Here is a 26,467-nt window from a genome sequence, read left to right on the forward strand (position 1 = left end):
TCATAATTAAATTAGCCTTATTCTTATTTTTTATTGTATCTTATGTGTTGACCTTTAATACTTTCTTATTCTGAAGTTTTGGGCTATAACTTTTTATTAAATTTCTCTTTTCATAAGATTGTACATGCATGACGTTATCTTGCTTACATACTTGCTTCCTACATTTTACCTTGTAAGTATTTACTTTATCTGAGAACAGACACAAATTCACTCTAGGGGCTCCACTTTTGATGCCCAACGGCATTACAGTTTTTCTTACAAGTGTTTGATATCTCGTTTTTCTGTTGTGTACAGTGGTTTTTATAACACTGGGCAGATTTTTTAATATGTCTCTTAAATTTTTTTATTCAGCAATTTATTTTTGCTAAATTATTGCTTTAAAATTATAAACAGTTTAATATAATATTCCACAAAATGTATTTGTTAAGATATCAAAATTAATATACCGTAATCCTAACACCATGTTTAGTTTGAACAAAATATATTGTCCGTTCCACCTTTTTGTCCGATTTGATATTGCAAAAACCACTAAAATAACATGAAACTGTCAATCAAATTGCGAATGGCGGAGAGAAATATATTTTCTAAATTAAAATTAATCAATGGTTATTGAATTATAAACATATACAGGGTGGTCCTTAAGTAATTGTACAAACAGAAACCGTAGATTCTCCACTTTAAAATATTACGATTTAAGCCAACTTGTTTTTATAAAATGTTGATATTAAGAAAGATACAGGATGTTAAAGTAGAAATTTAAAATTTTATTTTTCGCTATAACTTTTACGTTTGTAAATATTTTTGGATAAAAATTTATAATTGGATGCTCTTAAGTAGGATAAATTATAATTTTATACAAACTTTAATGCAACTGATAGAGGGCGCCACATATGCCACATGTGTGGCATAGATAGATTTGCGCTTAACTTTTTTGCTCTTTAAGTTAGCTCTATTTGTGTTAAAAAATATTGAAGAAACATTATTTTTACAAAGAAAAGGTATACTTAGCATAATTCATAGTTTATTCTTATCAAAACAACTCAAAGATGATAATGTAACATTACAAAATTTTTTTATGGCTGCTAAATGTCTTATTGGAGAAAATATTCTTCAGCCTCTTCTTTATATGCCGTGTCTGTATTCAGATGTTGGCCGTCATCGTGTTTACAATTTCCCTTTTCTATCGCTTCTTAAGTTTCTATACCTGCTGGCGTTGTATTACTTTTTCCCTATTGTAAAATGCTGTAAACTCAAAATATGTGGTTTATGTAAGATAAGTGATGGTATGAACCTCACCACCACATTCTAGAGAGAAGGCAGTGAGTACATACTTAAATATAACTTTTCTGAACGTTGGATTGGTCGGGGCAGTCATATTTATTGGCAATGTGGTCAGATATTGATATAATTATTTAATTTATAAAAAATCCCACAAGAAAACTTATTATTCATTACGTAAATTGTTTACCCATTTTTATTAGGACAATTAGAAACTAAAGCACAGGTATTGAATAACACATATGTGTCTTGTTTCATAATACTTTTGCTACAAATCTAACCTTACAGACTCTGCATTTTTACAAAAACATCAACGGTGGCCTAATAACGGATATCGTTATAAATATAATAAACACACAGGCAATTTAGTTCAGGATAATATTAGTTCGTTAGTAAATCATAATAGTCCATTTGTTCGAGATGTAATTATAGTTACTCGTAAGCTGTAACGTAATCATATAAATAAGTAATGTCATCGATAGGTTATTCCGTGTGTATATAAGTAACCAATGAGTGAGATTTACACAGTTTAATATATTATTTAACCTCTGCGACAAATAGAACAAAGATGTAGTTCCATAATATACCATAAGATTTGGATATATATCCAAAAGAATATACATTATAGCCACCACGTAGCCCAGAATTTAATCCGCTTGATTTTGATGTATGGGGCGTATTAAAACAACGTGTCTATAAGAATCCCATTCGCAACAAACTATGGGAAGAAATAAATACTGCAGCAGTTTCTTTAGAACCAATGGTGCTATTTAATATGAGACGACCTTTTATGGAATATATTGACAAATGAATTAAAGAAAATGGTGGACATATCGAACACTTACTTTAACAAAAAGTTATGTTATTTAGTTTAACTATTTTTTATTTTGTTTTGTAAACAAAATGTTCTGATTATGACTTTAATTTAACATAAAACGTAAAATTTTTAATGTAAAATCCTATTAATCTGTTTTTTATCAAATCCTATTATTAATTATCCTGCTGATATATTTATTTTATTTAATATTTCGTTAACTATTAACTTTAGTTAAAGGTATTTTATACCAAAATTTAGTTTTATTAATGTTTTTGTCTATTTTTCCTTCGTTACCTGAAGTAATTGCCTTTAATCAGAATTATGCAGCTGATTTATAAAATGCGATTATCTCGAAAACTGTTGAGTTTTGAAGGTATTAACAGGTATACCTTTTTTTTTTGATAAAATAATGTATCTTTAATATTTTTCATCAAAAATACAGGTAACTCAAAGAGCAAAAAAGTTAAGTGCAAATTTATGCCACATATGTGGCATATGTGGCGCCCTCTATCAGCTACATCAAAGTGTGCATTAAATTATAATTTCTTATATTCAAAAGTACCCAGTTGTAAATTTTTGTGCATAAATGTTTACAAACATGAAAGTTATAGCGAAAAATAAAATTTTAAATTTCCACTTTAACACCCTGTATCTTTCTTAATATCAACATTTTATTAAGGCAATTTGGCTTAAATCATAATATTTTAAAGTGTAGAATCTACTGTTTCTTTTTGTACAATTACTTAAGGACCACCCTGTATATAAATTGTTGTTTTTTTCCAGAAATATTATTTCCATGCTTTTTTGCTTTTTCATATGTTGTTACTGTCTTATAAAATATATATACGAGATTAATAAAATGTTTTAAGAATACTTTTATAAATTAAAATAGTTATTTATCGAATTCTATTAGGAAAAGTAAAAACTTGAGCACTAATTATGGTGTCAGTTATAAAAAACACATTTGTTGCATCGAACCACAACCTTGCAAGCTCAGCATTTAATGTCAACAACAGTCGCCCTAGTAACGATTCGATTCGACACAGATTAACATGATATAAAAGTAGAAATTTGGTTCAATTTGATCAGATTATTAGATAGACTATTGGTTCATGTATCGTTAATTGTAATTCAAGATGTAAGCACAAGTAATTAGAATGGTTAAGTAAGTAATGTCATCCAGTAAAGTGATCCAGTGTAAATATCCATCCAGTCAAGATGTAGTTGCGTAAAAAATATCGCCAAACCACTTACACATTATTTTGGAGGCGATATATCTATACCTTTATTTTACAATAAGTAAAAATGTTCTAAAACTCTCACTGTGGTAGTAAGCGCATATAGGACAGCCTTAATCATTGATGTACAACTGATAGTAGGAATTATACTAATCTTCTTCTTCTTCCTACTTTATAAATGGGCTTAATGCCTGTTTTACTTCGGTTTTTAGCCTCAATTGACGTTGTCTGACCATCTTTTCGTCGGTCGTCCCTATGATCTTCTTCCATTTGGCGATTTGTCTCTTGCTATTCGTACTATTCTATTTTCTGTCATTCTTTCGATGTGTTGGTTCCATCCACTTTTCTTCTTTTGGTCCAGGCGTTTATTTCCTCTATACCACATCTCGCTCGTATTTCCTCACTTCTTACTCTGTCTCTTAGAGTTTGGTTTGTTATTTTTCGTAAAACTTTCATTTCTGTTGTTTCCAGTAGTCTTTGTGTTTTCGCCGTATCTGCTCTTGTTTCCGCTGTGTACGTCATTATCGGTCTTATTGTTGATTTATATATCCTGGTTTTCGTTTCCGTTGTGAGGTATTTGTTTCTCCAGATTGTGTTGTTGAGACATCCTGCTGCTCTGTTTGCCATGTTCACTTGTTTTTGTACTTCTTCTTCCACTTTTCCGTAGCTTCACAAATTTATTCCCAAGTATTCAGTTTCCATCACTTGTTCTATTATTTTGTTATATACGACTAGTTTACATTGTCTCGGTTCCGCTGATATCACTATCGTTTTAGTTTTCTCTGTTGAGATCTCCATGTTGTATATGAGCGCCGTATCTTCGAATTCTTTAATTAATCTTTGTAGGTCATCTTCATTTTCGGCTGTTATTATGGCGTCGTCATCTTATTAATGGTAAATTGAACAGCGATTAAAAAAATAGAAAATATAAAGAAGGTCAGGGATAAAAGCAGTAAAATATTGTGAGACAGTGGGAGACAGAGTGGTCCAAAAGAAGAATTAAAGCAAATTGGACAAGAACGCTTAACAATATCGAACCATGGATAAACTGCAAATTTAGACTTACCAACTTAAACTTCAATTTTTATAGTTTTTAACAGGCCGTAAATCCTCTAGAGCCTATATTTTAAAATAAAAAAGACAAATGAAGAACACTGCGTAATGTTTGGGATAAAGGATGACGCAGAACACTGCATTTTTTCATTCAGTCAATTTAGCTAGGAAAGGAAATAACTGGTATAAGGAATAGGAAGGATGAAACCATAAAACGTAATAGAGAGCAAGAACTACTTTAACTTAACATTAAGAATACCACTGAATTTATAAAAAGACATTAAAATGTGAGAAGATGCTACAAACTAAATTAAACTAAAAGAGCAGAAGGAACTGAACAAATAGGACTGAGTCAAAAGACATACTCGACGTTACATAAGAGTAGTCCTGAGTATGCCGTAGGAGAAAGAGATTTTTAGTATTTAGGGTCAAATTAGCACACTTCGCGGTAAGTACCTGAAGTTCCAGACTACTCTTGAGTGAAAGAACAGGCCCTAGCTTGTTGAGCATGAGCATCATCTCTTGTAAAAAAGAGACAATAGGTTATGTATATGATAAAGTTTGAAATGATTATACACTAGTACTAAGAAAAAGTGTATTAAAGGTTGTACATTTCAAAGAGAGATTCTCATTCTTTCTGACATTCAGGACATAGATTTGAATAAAAAATTTTAGATCTTGCTAGATGTAGAAGGAAATATGCACGTGCAGACTTTATTCTGATGAAGGTTGTTGTATACCTTCGAAGCATTATATAATTTTTAAACCAGTATAACTTAAACTGATCTAGCCAATCAGCCACCTTCCATTAGGCAGAATTACAAAAGAGGAAGAGAAGAGAAATAATTATTTGGAAGTAAAGATGGAATCAATGTATACTGAGGGTTGGGTTGTTTGCAAGAACCTCACCATGAATAACTCCGTTGATTTCTAACATATTTAAATTGAATTAACTATGCAAAGGATATGTTCATGAAATACCATAAACAATGGCTGTTTAGCTAAATCATCAACATTTTTCCTACACGTTAGTCCTATATGGGCCTTCATCATCATCCAGCCTTCTGCATCCAAAGCTAAACATAGGTCTCCCCTAATTGCTTCCAGTTTTGTCGGTCTTGAGCTTCCTGCAGCCAATTTCCAGCGATTCTTTTGACGGGGTCTGTCCATCGTGTCTTCTATCAGCTAGTGGTCTCCACACTGTAATTTTTTGGGTCCACTGCCCGTCATTTATTCTGGCCACATTGCCCGCCCAGTTCCACTTCAGCCATGCTATACGCTCTACGGCATCTATGTGGCCTGTTCTTATTTCTTCGTTTCTAACTCTGTCTATGAGATTCGGTCCAAGTAGCGAGCATTCCATTCGTCTTTTATATAAAGCGTAACTCACAAAAAATAACTCTATTCGGATATTTATGAATCTCGCACTGTAGAGTACTACAACTGATCGTTCAAGGGAAAATAGACAGCAGAAGAGGTCCAGGGAGGAGAAGACACTCGTGGCTCCAAAACTTGCGACAATGGTTCGGATTGTCATCTGCTGAACTATTCAGATCTGCCGTAAACAAAGTCAGAATAGCCATGTTGATTGCCAACGTTCGGAACGGACAAGGCACATGAAGAAGAAGATGAATCTCGCAAAGGATTTTCTTAATTAGAAAGATATGTTTATTTGAATTGTTTTCGGAAACATTTATAGTTTAAATAGCAAGAAGGACAAAAAGTGATTCGGAAAAAATTGTTGTAGATATATTTTTAGTTTTTAAAATAATTTATTATGTGATCTAATCTTTAGTGGGGAGACCCTACCACAATAAATAAAAAAAAATAGTAGTGTAAGTGGAATAGGGTAAGTAGGTAGAGTTTTTCAACCCTTCATAATGGCGGCGGCGCTATAACTCACGCTAAGTAAGTGTATGACATGTCAATTAACGTAGAATGTTGACGTATGTGTTGTTTCCATAGTATTACTAGTTTTGCATATTTATTCAAGTAATGATTCCTTTTACTATCTATTGTTTTACAAAAACAAAGATTATAGCAAATTTTACTAAAATCACTACTTAAATTTACATCTACTTATTTCTACAGAATTTTCATTATCCACCAAAAATAAAACGTTGTTAGTGGCAAAATTGTAATCCAAGCCTTTCCAAATGGCAAAGTGGCATCATAAAAACGTTGATTGTATCCCCAATTTTAATAATAGGAAAAGAAAACAGTATACATTTATTTTTATATATTTAGTAAAAATTTGTAAAATGAAAGAGGGTACAATACAAAAATACACACCGCAGAAACTAAAACGATATTTTTTATCAATATGTGAAAGTTGGATCATTCTGAATTTATTTTTACCAGCATCAGGTAAAAACTGCATCTAATTATACCAAAGATTTGTTAGTAAAAACAAATTCAATACTGTTTTGTACATTTTGCTTTTGTCTTCCTATTTATAATAATTAATCTTATTTATATACATACATACATACATAATGGTTCCTCTTCTACCGTTAGGTATCGAGGGAATTTATATACATGTATTTAGAATCATTAAAACTCTAGCAATTGCATTCCTAGTGCAAATTTAATGGAAAAAATGTCTTGCACTCTTAATTTATTATTTATTATTAAATTTATTTATTAATGGAATATTATTAATAATAATCCATTATTATAGATTTTCATGGACCTTATACTTCTCGCATAATTTGTGATGATCTTGAAGGGCAAGATTGCGGAAATGCTAAAGTTTACTCTGTATGATCTGCAGATGGTCGTTTAAGGAAGAAAATTTTAAAAGATATGAAAGTTATAACATAATTATACTTTACCAAAGAAAATTATACAAATTAATAAGTGTCAGAATATCTGTGTTTTATTTTTTATCTTGTTGTTATCGGGGCCTTGCTAGTTTATTGTAATGGAAAACAGATAAACTCATAAAATAATTGTACCATTACATATACCTTCTCAGTCTGACATTTTATTCTTCTTCTTCTTCTTAGCCTTCTCTCGACCATGTTTGGACATAGGCCTCTCCCAACTCCTTCCATCGGTCTCTATCCTGAGCAACATATTTCCAATTTGTTCCGGCTATCTTTTTAATATCATCAACCTATCTCATCTGTGGTCTTCCTCTTGGTCGTTTACTTTCGTAAGGTCTCCAATGTTGTATTGTAGTGTTCCAACGTTGGTCTTTTTGTCTAGCAGTGTGGCCCGCGAAGCTCCATTTAAGTCTTATACCTAACATTGCTCTTTCCACTGTTTTTTCTCTTGTGGCTAGTTTATTTATGTTTGCCTTGGTTAGGGTCCAGGTTTAACATCCACATGTCATGATAGGAAGGATGCATTGGTTGAACACTTTGCTTCTCGAGTATTGGGGTATTTTGCGGGTATTTTGGGACATTTTATTATACATTTAAATATAAAAATATTAAAATTTATACTACACTTTCGAACAGAGAGAATATATGTTTTGGTATAGAATAAGTTTTGATTTGTTATTTTACGACTATATTTTCCATTCAAAATTCATACTTTTTGAATTTGCCGTGTAAAATTCAGTCGACACTTTTTGAATTTGCCGCCTTAAATTCAAAACATTTGCAGCAAAATGTTTTAGTTTACCTTTCGTGCGTATTTGGCGCTAGAAACGCTCTTCTCAACTATTTCTACGGGACTTACCTTACTAGAGGGTTATGTACTATGGACAGGTGAAAAGAAATACAAGTGAAGTTGAGTTGAGTTATGGTATTAGAGACCTTTTTAAATATGTCGTTAATATAATTTCGTCAAAAAACTATCATAATGAGGACAAATATTAAAATAAGTGAACAATCCTGTAATCATCTGAGATATAATATTATATATAGATACATAATTTAGTTACCAGAAAATTCAAAGAAGAGGCTTAAAAGTGACTTTTGAAGAATTAAATAGCAAACCCAAAAATATGCCAGAATAAATCTCAGTAAAACTAATATGGGTTCAGACTTGTAAACCATAACTGAAAATAACTTTAAATAATAACTAATAAATGTACTGGTTGTAACCTGCAGAATACTAGTAATTGACGTGACTGTAATTACAGACAGAACGTGTATTAATGTCCCAAATAAATTATGTATTAACTTTCAAGACTCTACGTCATCTCTATATAAAGTTAGTTATCTATAACTTTTGTTAACCTTTGACCCATTAACTCTTTCACCTATAACTTTAATAGTATTCTTCTTTTGATCTAAAGGAACCTATGTCTTAAGTTTTAAACCTATGTCTACAACTTTTGTTGTAGAGGCTTAAAAACCTAGAGAAGAAGACAAGAAAAAAAAACATATAAAAACCGGCTGACAAACTCAAATGGACAACCTGAATATAGACTGAACCTGATAGACAAACTGATATGAAAAAATTTTGTTTCTTGAACGTGATTTAACGAATAAATATGAAAAAGCATATTCTATTATATTTTAAAACCAAACCAAACTAAAAAGTTTTTGCCTATAAAATTAACGAGCGCTAAATATTTTAATTCACTAAACATAGTTAATTCACTTATAAACCTATGTTTTATTTTATAATCCAACTTTTTATACAACGCAGTAAATACAAGGATTATACAATCCGGCCAAATAAACATATTCTATCCCGACAGCGCCAGCGTCATGTAAAGTTGCATTCGACGAGTAAAAATTTAGCCAGTTACAGGCTTTAAAAGTGGATCTAATGGATGACTGAGGACGAAACAGCCTCAGCGCTAATGGAATGTAAAATAGATACAAAGAAGAAGCTTAAATATGTGGTGTAAATGTTGAAGTTGTAGTTGATTCCTTTAATATTTGAGAGCTTTTCACTTATTTTCTGATATATTCTAGTTTTGCTTAAATAAAAATAAAAAGATACCTTGTGTAAATGTATTTATTATATATGGTGGGTGAATGGATCAAGCAATCCAAAGCCATTAAAAAAACTTGTGTAATTAGAGAGAGATTGGTTGTAGGTGAATAAAAATTATTGTATTAGATAATTTGTGTTGTAATCTATATTAATCAAAATGAATCGCCGAAATTTTTGTACGGGCATCACTTTAGAACGACTTCACCAAATTAGATAATTCTTTTTTTTTTTGTCGCGTTTTTTATTATCAGGAGAAGGTTTGTGTAAAAGATAATTTTCAAAAAATTGTACAGAAAGCCTTCAAAAATAGTTTTCCTGTCATTTTAGATCGAAATTTAATTAATAGATTGCTGATGTTGCTCGGACTAATAGAGTTAACCTGGTATGGGTACCGGGAGACACAGGCGTAGAAGGGAGCGAACGGGCTGACGCACTGTCACGACAGGGCTCATTCGCTCTGCCGGTGGGACCCATACCTGTGATTGAAGTACTGCTCGGGGTAGTCTCAGAGAGCTTCTTCTGCGGAGGTTCCAGGATTCCTGGGCCATTTGTGGAGATATGACACAGTAAGGCCATCGAAAAGTCTTACAACTCAACTTCTCCTTCTAGACCGAAGAAGGTGCTCTCTTGTGGTCAGTACGCTTATTGACGGATAGCCCATGGTGGTCTTTGTAATTAGGATGAGTAAACCTCCTCACATGTCCTCTGGAAGTGCCAGGCACTGGCCTACCAAAGGTGGCAGATCCTGGGTTAGATTTTATGCAACCGAACCCAGGGAATTATCCTTAAAAAGACTTTCTGTGAGGCCGCAGGCAAAGCAAGCTAGGATTACCAAATTATATGCCAGTGATGATAGATTGGGCAACAGCCATACCACACTGAATATATCGGTTATGGTTAGAACAACGAAGTCAAGCATTCTCGGAATGGGTGACCTCTTGGGAACACCACATGTTGCCATCTAAAACCGCCCTTCTCCGAAACGGCTATTTTTTTTTCGGTTAAATATCCGAAACGGATATTTAAAATTTCCAAAAGTGGCAAAAGTTTATAAAGTGTTGCCGCTTTTTTAGAGTAAGAATTTTGTTTATGTTTTGATTTCTTACACACTTTGATTATAATATAATATATATTAATAATTTTATTTATAAATGCATATTAAATTTAGATTAATAGATTTAAACAATAATAGTGTGTTGCAGTAGTCTTAAAACTAAGTGTATTTACTGTTAATATAATAGTTTGAAAAATAATTGACATTTTAAAAATTCCTCGCTTACTAACTCTTCTAATGTTTTGGCAACGCTGTGGGGTTCTGACGTCGTAAATCTTAAATGATGTGCAATCATTTTTATATGAAAAATGCTATATGTTGTTTATTTTGCATTTATTTTTAGTGTTTGATAATGTTTATTTGTTTACGATCTTGTATTTACTTGACTGTCAATTTTATTTTATTCATTTTAATTGGGCTGTCTTATCAACAAAGTTCATTTGTTTTAGTTTTTTAATCAGAGTTAAGTTAGTGCCTTAAAAACTATATTTTTTGAGTAATTTATTGTTAATAACTATTATTTGTTTAAAGTATTTACAGGCATTCCAAAGAAATTGTGTAAATAAACATACATATTACGTATCATAAATAAATTATGATCGTTTGGAAACCGGTGTCCAAATAAACAGAACGAATGTATTATACCGTCTCTACTACAGTCCATCTAATTTACAAACCGTTGCACGTCATTATCTACGTCAGAGATCGAAGTTGACATAGTTGCCAAAGTATAAAAAAATCCTGAATCCATTTTAAATCAAATAGGTCACATAATTATTATTATACTCTTTATAACGACTATTTAAATTCTTATGTGACATTTTTGAAATAAAACACACTAATTTTGTTCTAAAAAGAACAGATTTTATTGAATAGGTGAAAATTTAAAACAAGAGGTACTCACTTTAAAATTCAAAATAATAAAGTATAAAAAGTGTCAACAACGCAACTGTCAAATAAGTGTTACCAATTTATGCCAAAATATCACCTTCGTTCGATTACAGTTACAGTGTGTTCCGAATAAATGTTCTTCATAAAAACGCTTTATAATGCATTTATACAAATTAAATGAAACATATTGTTGTCTATTTCTTTAAGTTAACATTAATAGAAATCTTTAAATATTAGTTCTACGCGTATATAATAAAATATGTCTAGTGGCTGTAATGCCAGTCTACTCGGCAAAGTGATTCTAAAAAAGAACACACCTACCGCCTAAATATTTCGTGTTGGTATCATGTGACGTCACGGGCTATGACGCCGATGACGTGCAACGGTTTATAAATTAGATGGACTGTATTTCAGTCACCCTAGTTTTGTAGAAAAATATTTAGGATCAATAGTTTTTAATTCCTTTTTATTAAAACATAAACGAAAAAATGCAGATTTATAATGTCCCAATTTTGTTTTTGGTCACAAATTCTTGATGAATGACTCATCTGTCCATTATTTTTATTGGAAGGCGCCCTTTATTGTTTTCAATAAATTTTAATGGTTTGTACCTTATAACGTATTATTCAAACATGTGTACCTGCGTGTGTGCCAAATGCAAGACTATAAAAATGGTAATGATATATGTCGACAGGTGAACTGAAAGCTAGTGATAAGTTTTACTGCTTTCTATTGGTAACAGCAGTTGCGAAGTTGTAAAAACGAAAGAACAAAACAGTAAAATCCAATATTATGTTTTTTAAAAGGGTAAAGTAAAATAATAAAAATTCTCAAGGATAACACGGAGATCAGGGAAAACAAGGGACACTTACAAATAATAATATAAACAGCAAAGAAAGATAAAGACTAGATAAGAGATTAAAAAATTAAAATAAGAGGGCTAAATGGAAGGGAAAAGTCACTACAACTAAAACTTAAAACTGTAAGAGATGAAAAAGAAACAAGTTATTTATAAAAATGAAGTAATTAGAGGTGCACGAGTGAGGGGCAAAAAATATCTGAATTACAGAGACACCAAAGTAAATCGACGGACAATGAGTGAACCATGACGGTAAGATAAATAATTGTGTGGCTTTGTCGATCAAAATATCACTTAGGTAAGCTTTTTACTTTTAGTTGTAGGTCAAGCTGTTTTCTTGAAATTCCCGAAGGTGATTGGCAAGAGATTTTTGATGAAATGATTTTTATGCTCTAGAGACGAAACAATAACAAACTCCGTATACGTAGGCTTTAATTGAGTGTTCAGAAATTGCAAGGAAACGACCTAGAGTAGATGAAAATAATTCAAGCTATTCAAGGAGCGTTTTAACTTGTCTTTTGGTAGACCACAAATCGACACCTGCTGCACCTGCGAGGAACTTTCCAAAAAAATAAGTCCAAGGCCCTAAACGACGTTGTTAAACGTGTAGCTGTGGCGGAAAAAATTGTTTGCCAAAGAAGAACCAAAAAATATAGCAAGATCGATTCGATTCAAGAGCTATGCCAAACACATGCCAGGGTAGGAGCAATTTGCGTGGACTACATGCAAAATCTTGTTATCCCTCTAATTCCGGTTCAAGTCACATTTTACCTTTATCAATTAACTGTAAATATTTTTAATATCCATCTCGTAAAAACTGGGAAAATCTTGTTTTATGTTCTCCTTTATTAAGGATTTTATAAACAGAGAAATTTCTCCAAACATTAAACATTTCCATATTTTTTCTGATCGATGTGGTGATTAGAACAAGAACTACACTGTTTTTAAAATGTACTTAGCCGTTACAGATCTCGGACGATTTCAAAGTGTGAACCAGTATTTCCCCATAAGGAGACATTCCTACATGCCATGAGACAGGGATTTTGCTATGATGAAGAAAAAACTTAATAAAATAACCGGCTTTTTTTAGTAAAACATTATGTTTCGTAGATTATCAGTTCAAGCACAAAAAAATATTTCTGTATACGCAATGGATGAAGAGATTACATTGATCAAAGACTATAAAAAATGGTGGCCCGTTTACTCCACAAAAATTTTTGGTTACAGCATCTTATGTGAGAGTTGAGGAGAGAAGAGAAGATAAGTTTCTTTTCTGATTTCTAATTTTATGAAGTTTAGCTACAGCAAGAAGCAAAAAGGTGTTGCGACTGCTCAAAAGTCCCAACAAGTGCAAAAAAGATGGTTGAGTATCAAAAAGTTTAAGAGGTTTATGGTAGGAAAAGATGAAAACATTGAAAATTTATTTTGGCAAATATTTGAGTGGTCAGCTATTGATGGCGATGAAAACGATGTTAATGAAAATTAAGCGGATGATTTTTTTATGTATTTCATCTTATTTTGACCTAAATAAACTATTTTTCAAAAAAAATCTTTGTGGTTATTCTAAAAACTCCACATGTCAACCGCCATTTTATTCTTTTTCTCTCACAAGATCAGAAGAATTTTTTTGTTTTGGCTAAAAACTTTAAAGCAAGTTCCCGTACTTTATCTAATAGTACTTGATTTTATAAATTGTTAAATTGTTTTTACATAAAACAGTTATTTCAACTTTTCTCAAAATGCTCGTTAGTGGACTCTCAAATAAGCGATTCAATTGCGATAATTACAAAACTGTTTGCGTTATCTCAGTTACCAGGAAGATAATCCTACAAATGATCAATGGAAGACTGAAAACTTGCAAAAAAATACCAGAAGAATTGGCAGAATTTGTTAAAAGTAGTTACAAATAAGAAGAAATATTATTTAAATGATCAACAATCACGAGCATTCAATACCCCATTATAAATTTGCTTTTGGATTATCGCAAGGCATTCAACAAAGTGAAACCGCATCATTTATGTATGAGCTATAAAAACACATTACTGGATTAGTAGAACGCTTCGCATACAATAAAATGAATTTTTCACCCATAACAACGTGTCAAACAAGAAGGTATACTGTCTATACAACTATTTTATATATACAAACCTATTTATTATAGACGAAGAATATATTATGAGGAGAGCGCTTGCGAAAAATTCATCTCAGTAAATGACCAAAAGCAGTGTTGGAGAGGAGAAGGCTCAATACATATGAGCATTATCAACTCGAGCCCAACGACTTCGTAGAAGTGTCACCTAATGCTATAATAAATTTTATTAAAAAGGCTGGGCTGAAGGGACACCTATAACTTATGGATGAGCCACAATAGACTTCTTAGATCGAGTGAAAGGGTGATTAACTGTTCGCTCATAGTGAACCTAACCTAACTTAATCTAACCATGGCTGTATTTTATTTTCTCTGCTATTCGATGTCTACGTAGAGAAGATATTGCAGATGACGATTCAAAACCTAGCAAAAGGGATAAAAAAAATTTAACACATATAAACAATGTATGCTGTGCTGATGACACGGTTATAAATTAAACGATTTACGAGAACTTCCGAAGTCAAGAGAATAGGAAAAGAATTTGTCTCAAGAATCAATGTTGATCAAACAAAGTTTATGATCATTGGCAGACAACCTAACTGGTCCCAACTATTGGTAGATAGTAAACTTTTGGAAAGAGTTGACAAGTTCAAATACTTTGGATTCATTATACATGAAAGAATAAAAAGTGATGTAAAATTAAAATAAGAACAGCAGTAGCAAGATCAGCAATGGTTAAATTCTACAAATACTTATGCCGGAGGGAAGTATCTCTAAATTTGAGGCTCCGAATAGTAAAATATAAAGTATTACCATACGGAGCTGAAACACCATACCATACTATACAACAAAAAGTTTAATATTTTGTACATATAGCTAATAAGAGGTGAGAAATTAATATGAGATATTCAAATTGATTTTATTGGGTAAGATAGAAGAAAGAAAGCAATATTCGTAGGTGCGAGAAGAATTTGGTGCATAATTCGAAATGGTGGTAGAATTTTCACACTTGCAATAAATAGCAGATGAACGTCTACACGCTGGAAGTGTATGGACCTATAGGTTAAGAGCACGCTTACGATCTACAGTACTTGAAAAAATTACTAAATTTGGCCAAAACATCCATTACTTTTGTCTCTGAGTCCATAAATTGTAACTACAAATGGATTCTTAAGCAACTGGAGAAGCACAATAAAGTAACTTTTGTATGGATGTGAGGTTATAATGAAGTGTTGATAACGAAATTGCTGATAGCTTTACTAAAAGCGGAGCTTTCACTTCTTTTATAGGACCAGAAAAATTTGAGGATGTCCCAAAAAGTTACATCGTGAAATATGTCTGAAAATTGCGAAAAGAAAGTGCATCCTGTTGGAAAAATATTGCAGATCTAAAGCAATCAAAATGGTTAATACAATATTCTGCTTGCTGCGGAAAAATACGCTTAGATCTTAAGAATACTTAACTCAAAGAATCAGAGGACACTGCTCACTTAGGTATTATCTCTGCAAAATGGTTTTAAAGTGGCTATTGAATTGTTTGCTAGCTAAATAAGTTGCTGGTTTAACTTGGTTAGCAAACAAGCAAAGTTCCAAAACTGATAATCAGCTTCCTTAAAACTCTAGACCTTTTAGGCTGAAACATACATTTAGTACAAAATATTTTTCAGGTCTCAGCGAGCAAAGGTGTATGAGCCAAAGGGGCCATTTGAGATCTATAATCTACGTTTTTTTCCTTTTAACAAATTTCCACATTCTCTCTGTTGATAATATATATATATATATATATATATATATATATATATATATATTAATATATATATATAATATATATATATATATATATATATATTTATAATATATATATATATATATATTTATATATATATATATATATATATATATATATATATATATATATATTGAGACTACCTATCCTCTTCTTGCGGAAAAATTTTTCAATGTTAAAATTGAATATTTAACCACCTAGCTTTTTAGAACTCTATGTGAAAAAGGTACGGTTTCATTTTAATGAAACCCTCGACGAAATCAGCGTCAGCCATCAGATATTAATTGACATCACATCACCTAAAACTTAACCCGAAAATCCTTCATCATGTCATATACGAAGGTTACATCCAAATAGGACGCAAAATTAGGTGAAGGTTAATATATTCCATATTTTTACGCTCCTCCCGTTTTTTATTTTATTAATAAATAAAAATATAAACACACGAAAATCAACTTTAGCCATTAAGATGTTTTTTGTTCCTAGATACCTGTTAGTTCTCTGACGTGGAGATGCGAATAGTCCCCGCATAAAAATGGCAACCTGTGGAAGAGATCAGCAATTAGTCCCGAAACGTCATTAAAACGGATTCCAGAGACGTCGGCGTTCCACATAGCACTAAACCCCCGCCGAAGGGCGCTTCCAGGAGATTTTCCGCGATTTTCCCCCTCGGAAAATGAGTTTTTCCGGAGCAACGCAAATTTGAACCAGCAGCGGCCCGGAGCTGGCATAAGACTCCAGTGTAACAAGTAGGTAGATGGTGGTGACCGGGAAATGTGCGCGCGCAAGGCTCGACCAGCGGCGGGGCGCGGTACACTCCCGAGGGATAGGAGGGACACCAGGAAAAATAGGTTGAGTAAATCATGTAAATGCACTTGTTACTCGCCCTTCGTAATAGTCCAGCCGGTTAAGGTAAAGATCGCGACTAATTGTGGATCGATCCCTCTTCTCGTTTAACTTTAAAAGATTTAATTAAGAACAGTAATAAATTATGTTGTTTTTTTAATTTTTTAATAAAAAAAATATATTTTGGTAACAATTTATTAAATAATTATATTAAAAATAATTAATTCTTCTTTATAAACGCTGCTCAAATCATTTCCTTTGCATCTTTTTATCTGAAACTTTTTTTCTTTTTATTAAAATTTGATAATAAATATTTCTTATTATTAAGAAATATTTCTTAATTATTTATAATTCTAAATATTTCTTATTATACAGAATCAATTAAAAAAATATTAATACCGAATAAATTCAGGGACGGAATCTGGTTATAAATGTATGTTTATAAATACATATATCAGCTTCACTACTAGATGTATTGTTTCTTACATTTTTATACAAGAGGGAAAATAATAATATTCCCAAACGATATAAATAACTAGATAGAACTGTTAGCAGAAAGATAAAAGAGGCTAAAGAGAAATTGTCACGAGAAAAATGACAAGAGGTAGAATAGCGAGAATGAACACACGATAGCTTTAACATGCAGAGAAAAATCAAAGAGTTATACACATTCAAGAAAAGACAGCTTGGAAGGTTAGTAAACGAAATCAACAAACTTATTGTAGACAAATAAGTTACAGACATGGGAAATTTACATAAAAAGAAATTTTATGAATTATTGACATATAAGGAGCACTCTTGAATTAAATCGACCAAAGGTATTGAAAAGTGAGGTGATTAAAGCTATAGATCAAACGAAAAATGGGAAATCAATAAGATACGATGAAATCCAGTTGAATTTTTGAATGTTTTTAACGAGAATAATCTGAATTTTATTTTAGAACCATTCAAGGAGATATATGATACCGGTCGATTTCCCTCTGATTGAAACGTTTGTGATACTTCTCAAGTGAAGTTCTAATACGTGCAGTGAATAGCGCCTTAAGTATTCTTGCATATTATTCATTAAAGAATTAGAACAAATTATAGGTTCGGTACAATTCGGCTTTAGATGCGGTTTTGGAACGCAGGAGCTCCTCTTTTACACAGATGTATAAGCCTGCTTTATCGAGTATGAGAAAGCATTCGACACCATTAAATATGAAAAACTTACAGAACTATTATATCTTTAAGGACTTGACATTAAGGATATCCAGAGTATTAAAAATCTGTATTGGAATTAAGCTCACATCAAGTATGGACATTTGATGGGTCAAAACATAACCATTTTTAAGGAGGTTTGATAGGGCTGCATTCTTTCGCTATTGTTATTCAGCCTATACACATGACAAATATTTGTGGATGTACTGGAAGAGTACAATTAAGGCATCAAGATTAAAGGTGTGCCAATAAGTAATCTTCGATATGTAGATGATACTGTTATACTATCCGATAAATCAAAGACTTACGGATGAGGCTCAATAGAGTAAATAGTACAGGCAACTATTTGGACTTAAGATCAACAGAAAGAAAACAAATTTGTGGTGATTAGTAAGAGAAGCATCCGAAATATCGACCTGCATTTTAAAACCGAACATATTAAAAGAGTACACCGATTTAAATATCTGGGATACACGATAAATAATAAGTGGGACCCTGATGTGGAGATTAAGATCTGAATTGAACTAGCAAAATCTAGATTCATGAAAATGAGAAAACTCTTAAGCAACCGCAACCTAAGCATTAGTATCCGATGGCGTACCACGAAATGTTATGTACTCGCTACGCTACTTTACGGAGGAAAAGGGTGGACGTTAAAAATAGCAACTATAAAAAGTTATAGGCTTTAGATATGTGACTGTATCGAAGCATTCTGGGAATAGCTTGGATAGACAGAGTGACCAATACAAAGGTATGAAGACGAATGGATCATCATCAGTTGGTGCTACAGCCCTTCGTGAGCCTTGGCCTGCTTTAAAACATTCTTCCATCCTTCCCTATCGAGTGTCTGTCTTCTCTAGGCCTCACTCCAATCTTCCTCAGATCCTCCTGTACATCGTCCAGATATCTGAGTTTAGGTCGCCCCCTTCTTCTTCTTCCGACCGGCCTGTTTAGCATAGTTATTTTAGTGGGATCACTCTCATCCATCCGCATAACGTGGCCCACCCACCTTAGGCGGCTTATTTTGATGGTCTTCACAATATCTGCATCACCAAAAAGTCTATAGAGTTCAAAGTTATATCGCCTTCTCCACAGACCCTGTTCATATGGTCCTCAATACTTTTCTTTCAGACTCGCAGTAAAAAAATAAAAAAATAATACGCCCAGTGCTCATATACGGATCGGAAACATGGGCAATGACGACCGAGACGAATGGATAAAGAGATAAAATTGTTAACAACTGTTTGTTAAAAGGAGAAAAGGGTCATATCTGGACCATATGTTTCGTAATGATAAGTACAGCCTGTTACAGATTATAGTGAAATACAATATTAAAGATAGAAGAGTTTTTATCATCATTAGCCATTTTAAGTCCACTGCTGAATATAGGCCTCCCATGAACAAATAGTTCCATTGCATCCTATCTTAGGCACCTTGAATTGTGTTGAGCAGGATATTCAGTTTCATTTCAGCGTTCTAGTTCTTAATTATTAATTAGTTTTCTTTAAACTCTATGGAGCGGGTTGGGTAGATAGAAAAAATCCTGCAAAAAGAAGCTGCAAACATAATACATGCAGCGCAATACAGAGAAACATATCGTATGACGGTCTTAATGTTTTGGTAGAAGACGCCTTAGAAAAAAGTTGTGACGTACTTTTATAATGCTCAGGAGTTCCTTGAGTAACCAAAAAATACATGATATACTATACAGGACAACTTACATACCATCATTCAAGCGGATGATAAAGAAGAACAACTTACAAAAGAACAAAAACGTGAGATACAATAGAAATTCCTCAAATCAGCAAAAATAAAGAAAAAGGCATGAATGACAAGCCAAATTTTAGATATGATGTACGAAAGGCGAAAATTCAAAGATCAGGACATAAGATTATACAGAAGGATAGATAAAGAGATTAAAAACAATTAGAAAAGCTTCTTCTTCTTCCTCTTTATAAGCAATTCTGCTTGTTCATGGGCAGACTAATATATCTGTGGAAGGTTGTCAGTCCATCTTTTGCGCGGTCGTCCGATAGTTCTTCTGCCGATTGGTGACTTATCTCTTGCTATTTTGATGACACGGGTCTTCCTCATTCTGCTTATGTGGTTATTCCCTTCTTTCTTTCTATTTAGTTTACATTCGTTTATACACTGTACGTTACATTTTCTTCTAATGTCTTCACTTCTTTCGATCTCTCAGCGTATTTCCTGTAATTCTTCTCAATACTCTCATCTTTGCCTTTCCAGTAGTCTCTGTGTTGAGACTGTGTCGGGTCTTGTTTCTAAGACATATCTCATTATTGGTCTTACATTGGCTTAATAAATTCTTGACTTCATCTCAGTGTTAATGTTTCGCCATAGAGTGTTATTAAAGCATCCTGCCAGTGTATTTTCTTTTTGCACTTGATCTCTCACTTCTTTGTTCAGGTCTCCATAGTTGTACAGTGTAATTCCAAGGTATTTTATTTCCATTACTTGTTTAATACTGATGTCTTCAATTTTTATTTTAACCACATGTGGTTGGTTCTTTACTAATTACTATTGTTTAAGTTTTCTGAGATAAAATTGTCATATTAAATTCTTTTGCTCTTATGTTAAATCTGTGGACCAGTCTTTGCAGACTACCTTCATCTTCTGTCATCAATATTGCGTCTTCTGCGTAACAGAGTATGTCTACTTCTTTGTTTAATATTCTGTATCCTCTTTCTTTGTTGACACTTTTAATGATTTCATCCATGATTAAATTGAAGAGAATAGGGCTTAATGAGTCCCCCTATCTTATTATTCCGCTGCCTATTTCTATAGTTCTGTAAGTTGTCCATCTATTCTGACTTCCATTTTGTTGTTTTGGTAGATGTTTTCGATAGTTTTTATAATCTTTAGAGGGGAACTTTTCTATTATACAGAAGATGGATTACATCTTTGAGTCTTATTCTGTCAAATGCTTCCTTTTGGTCAAAGAGACACAGAAATGCTGGTCGATTATACTCTAGTGATTTCTCAGTAATTTGCATTGTGACGAATATTGCATCTGTACACGATCTTCCACTACGAAAACCCTGTTGTTCATTAGTTCTTATAAAATTTTAGTTATAGTTTTAGTATTTAACAAGTTTATACCTCTGTAGGTTTCTGGCTATTTGTTTTAAACTAAGAACTTTTTAGAACTAAGAGAGAAGGACTAAGAAACGAAAATTATAATAGAAGAAGGTACGAAAATACTTTTACTACAACATAAACATGATTTTTTTAATATGCACAAAACAGTTAAAGAAGCTACAGGCTAATAAAAACCTAAAAGCCTAGAAGAGTCGAATATTTCACCGACAACCAAGTCAAACCACTATTAGCTGTAGACCAAAAACTTGGATATTTGAAAGAAATAAGTTGAAATAATTATATGAATGACATAACGAAGGAAATAGATCTATTATAAAAAGTATCAAAGAAGAAAAGAAGGTGAAACTTTAGGAATTGACAAGTTTTTTGCAAAATTCTTAAAACGTATTTATGACTGAAAAAGAAATAAAATGTTTAACAACTCTATCTAGTAAAAATCTATATAACTGGTCAAATTCCACAAAGCTGGTTACATTCCTCCTTCGTACTTTTACCCAAAAAAACAAATACAAACACATACGAAGACTATATTAGACTATACTTATAATAATTAGCCTGATGAGCCGTTCAGTTAAGAACTTTTAAAAAGTGATACAATGCAGAATATACAAAAAATCGAAGCAAAAGTTTCATGAACATAATTTAGTGATGACACTTAAGATTTAAGGGAGTTTCTTTTTACTAGTTCTAAATTAGAGATGCAGAGATATCAACTGCGATGTCTAAATTTGTTTTGTCGATTACAAGAAGGCAGTTAATAGAGTAGAACATAATAAGCCCACAACCATCCTAAAAGAAGAAGGCTTAGATGATAGAGACCTAAGAATCATCTATTATTCTTAGAGGCAGAAGGAATTTTTATAAATATAGGAGTAAGACCATGTGGCTTGCTGCTCTATTATTATTTAATATATACTCTGAAAGTCTGAACATATCTTCTCATAGGGTCTGGAAGAACAAGAGTGAGCCATATTAGTTCACTCATCATCATCATGCAACCTCATCTGTCCACTGCTGGACATAGGTCTCTCCCATTTTTCGCCACTCTTCACAGTTCTGTGCTTCTTGTTGCCATTTCTTGGATATTCGTCTAATGTCGTCCATCCAGCGTGTTGGTGGTCATCCTCTGCTGCGTTTGTCTTCTCGTGGGCGCCAGTCAATTAGTTTTCTGGTCCATCTTGTGTCTTTCAGTCTCGTTATGTGACCTGCACAATCCCATTTCAGCTTGGCTATACGTTTGACGACATCACTGATACCTGTTCTTTTCCTTAAGGCTTGATTCCTTATTTTGTCTTTTTTTGTCACGCCGAGAATTGATCTCTCCATGCTCCTTTGTGCCACTCGCATTTTTAGTGCTGTTGTTTTTGTGAGCGTGAGAGTTTCTGCTCCGTATGTCATAATAGGAAGAACGCATTGGTCAAATGTCTTCCGTTTCATAGCTATCTGTACTTTTCTGTCAATTCTACCACTTGATTTTGGATGATTAGGTGTTCGCTGGGAACTAAATTTGTCATAAATTTGGTCTTACTGATGTTCATTTTTAGACCTATTGTTGAAGATACGTTTTCTAATTCTTGTACCATTTGTTGTGCTTCACCCAGATCTTCGGTAATAAGTACTATGTCGTCGGCAAAACGCAGATGGTTGAGCATATTAGTTTACTGAGTACACCTAAATAGTAATAGATACGCTGACGACACAGTAGTGTTTGCAGACAGCTTAGAGGGCTTACAAATAGCAATGCAACCCATCAGATATCAGTAAAGAGAATGTACCGGATCTTAATACAAAAAAAAACAAAATTCATGGTATTTAGTAAATAAATGCACAGCTGTTGATCAACCAGCATCCAATTGACAGGACTGATACCTTACATACATTGGTATCAACATAAACAGCCAATGGGACCTCCATACATAAGCAGATAACAGCAGCATTCGTAAAAATGAACTACACCTTCAGGGGTCATAATCTATTACTCAGAACTAAAGCCAAAATCTGAAGATATTATGATTGGTCTACTTTATTGCATGAAATAGAAGTTTGGATGCGTTCTAACTTTTCTTTAAAAAGCTTGAAGCCTTCGAGGCGTGATGTTAAAAGCGTATCTTCACAATTTCGTGGGTGGACCAGGTAACTAATACCGAGGTTGTACATAGATTAAGGAAGGAATATGGAAAAGGGGGTATGGAAAAAGATGACCAGGAGGAAGAAAAATTTCTTGACTTCAAAACCTGAGAAAATGGTTTAACACTTCTACAATCAGACTATTCCGAATAGCTACTAGCAAAATATGGATAGTCATGTTAATCGCCAATATCCGTAACGGATAGTACTGTAATAAAAACTGTAAATAAAAGTGATAATACTGTTTTTTGCCTGTGTCCATTATAAGTAATACTTTTAAGTATTACTTTTGTAATGTGGTTCAAAACTAAGTGACCCTCCCAACTTCGTCCCGCCTTAAAATTAAATAATGTATCAAAGTTTAACAAGTTGTTCCTTCGACTCTGTTATGTAACAGAAATCTCTGGGTAATGAAATAAATGCAGTTGAGGTGTCAGACTTTATCATTTACCATATCTAACAACTGCTTCAAAAACACAATTGCACTTATTCTTGTTGCAAAAACACTCGCATGTTATTTGTCAATTGAAGCGTCTTTACATGCCGCCACAAATTGGATGATGTTAGGCATGCGTTTCGTTCGTCTGTAGGAGTTAATTGGGAAATAATTATTAAATGAGGAACAGTCTGACAATAGAATCATGGCTCTACCATAAATAGTTTTTACTGTCACTAATATCTTTCAAGGTTCTGTCTAGTCACTGCAATGACCTCTTGTGGGCCAATGTATATTCATCCCAGACGATTAATTTGCATACCTGTAAAATCTTCGCTATTGCTCTATTTTTGGTGATGTCACAATCTGGTGTTTCATTAACTTTTTTCATGTTTAATGGTAATTTCAAGTCAAAATTTGCAATTCGTCCGTCTTCCAATAAAGTTACAGATATTCCAGATGAAGCCAATGCTATGGCTACTGCGGTCTGATCCTTACCAATAACAATAAAATTAATAATGATTTTCTGCCCATCTCCAGCATCAAGGAAGTCAGTTTCACCAGGTGCTTCAGTGTTGAACTATTGTTCTCTTTGTAACTGTTGATTTCTTTCATAGTTTTCTTTACAAGTCACAAATAAAATTAATAACATTTATTTACCGTCACATATTAATGGTGAGTCATAAATTTTCTTTGACAGATATATTAAGCTACATAAAAAACTCTTCTTCTTCTTCTTCTACTTCTTGGAGATCTTTCGATCTGTTTAATTCTGAAGCTGCCTCTGGTTAATTTCCTGGAAGGTAGATTGCCAACTATCCCTCCATCTTTTAGGTGGTCTTCCGGGAGGTCTTGAACCGGGCGGGTTGTTTTCTAGGGCAATTTTTGGGAGTCTATTCTCATCCAATCGTCTTACATGACTGCCTTCCCCATCTTACAATATCTTGAATTTTGCACTGCTCTCTAACGTTTGTATTTCTGACCCTGTCTCTTCTTGTTTTGCCCACTATTGTTCTTAGAGTTTTCATCTAGGCAACTGTTTCGTTTTGTTGATATCTTCGCGCACTTCTATGCCATATGTCATGATCGGTCGTATGCAAGTCTTGTAGATTCTAATTTTACTATCTGTGCGCATATACAGATTTGACCAGACTATCTCCCGCAGACATCCCGACAATGCGGATGCTTTGTTGATCTGACTCCTTAGGTCCTTTACTGGGTCGTGTCTGTTTGATATATCTATGCCCAGATATCTGAATTGCATCCGCTGTTCTATGGGGTTGTTCTCAACCACTAACTTACATCTGAGCGGATCTTTTGCTATTGTCATACATTTAGTTTTGTTGGTAGAAATGGTCATATTTAGTTGGCGGCTTATTTGAAAGAACTGAAAGAGCTGTCTCTGAAGATCATCTTCTGATTCGGCAATAAGTGCTGCATTATCTGCGTAACACGCCATACCAATTCTTTTGTTGCCATTTTGTATCCGAGATGGAGAGATGTTACTTTGTTTATAATTTTACCCATGAGTAGGTTAAACAAGAAGGGGCTTAAACTGTCGCCTTGTCTAATTCCTCCCGGTGTTAGAATATTTTCAGTGAATTGGTCTCCTGCTCTAAGTTTGGTTACATTGTTGTTATTTAGGTTATGGACTATCTTTGGTATGTTGGTCGGCGTTTTATTTTCTATTAATATACTTAGAATGTCTCCCAGGCGAACCCTGTCAAACGCCTTCGTCAGATCAATGAAGCAAATATACGCTGGCATGCCGAACTCTATAGCTTTTTCTTTTATTTGTTTTATTATGAATACTGCATCTGTTATAGACCGCCCTCTTGTAAAACCTTGTTGTTCTTCAGCATTAGTGATTTGCCTTTCCAATGTGTCCTTAAGAATAGGTACTTGTGAAAAGTTTCATCGTTGTATTTAAGAGGGTTATTCCTCTGTAGTTTGGTGGGCAAGTTTTTTGTCCTTTTTTAAATATGGGGATTGTGATGCTCTTATGCCATTCCTCTGGTGTTTATGTGTCGTTTAAGATTTTGTTAAATAGTTGTGACAGTTTACTTGCAAGTTCAGAGCCTCCATATTTAAAGAGTTCGTTGGGTATACCATCTGTTCCAGGTGATTTTCTGTTTTTTAGCTATATAAAAAACTATGTTTTAATAAAGTAAAATAAAAACATAAAATAAAAAACAGGCCAAATACAGACAAAATGACAGACCGATCCTTGAATTAGCATACTGCGGGATTCGTCAAATTTAAAATGTGATTTCATTATATTTTATTTAATTATATTCTATTTTATTCTATTTTATTTCATTTTGTTTTATTCTATTATATTTTAATTTAATTTAATTTAATTTAATTATTCTATTGTATTCTCTTTCTATTTCTATTCTATTTGACTCTATTTTATTCTATATTATTTTAATTTAATTTTATTTTATTTTATTTTATTTTCTTCTATTTTATTCTATTTTATTCCATTTTATTCTAGTTTATTTTATTTTATTTTAATTTTATTTAAATTTATTTAATTTTATTTACTTTTATTTTATTTTGTTTTATTTAGTTTTATTTAATTTGATTTAATTTTATTTAATTTTATTTAATTTTATTTAATTTTATTTAATTTTATTTAATTTTATTTAATTTTACTTAATTTTATTTAATTTTATTTAATTTACTTATTTTTATTTATTTTTATTTAATTTTATTTAGTTTTTGAGTATGTTGCATGTTGGTGCCACAGTGTTTTGTAAATTAGCGGCAGTT

At 32.7% G+C, this 26,467-nt stretch overlaps 1 protein-coding gene across 1 annotated transcript in view; it reads right to left on the reverse strand.

The window, feature by feature from the left end:
* LOC140446308 (uncharacterized) overlaps nucleotides 1–17,026 on the reverse strand; it is a 391,171-nt gene extending 374,145 nt beyond the window's left edge. The window contains exon 1 of the mRNA XM_072538846.1: nucleotides 16,454–17,026. The gene's annotated coding sequence lies outside the window, so the exon portion shown is untranslated. The remainder of the gene's footprint in view (nucleotides 1–16,453) is intronic.
* Between the last annotated feature and the right edge of the window lie 9,441 nt (nucleotides 17,027–26,467).

Source organism: Diabrotica undecimpunctata, chromosome 7, assembly GCF_040954645.1.
Source record: "Diabrotica undecimpunctata isolate CICGRU chromosome 7, icDiaUnde3, whole genome shotgun sequence".
NCBI classification, from domain to species: Eukaryota; Metazoa; Arthropoda; class Insecta; order Coleoptera; family Chrysomelidae; genus Diabrotica; species Diabrotica undecimpunctata.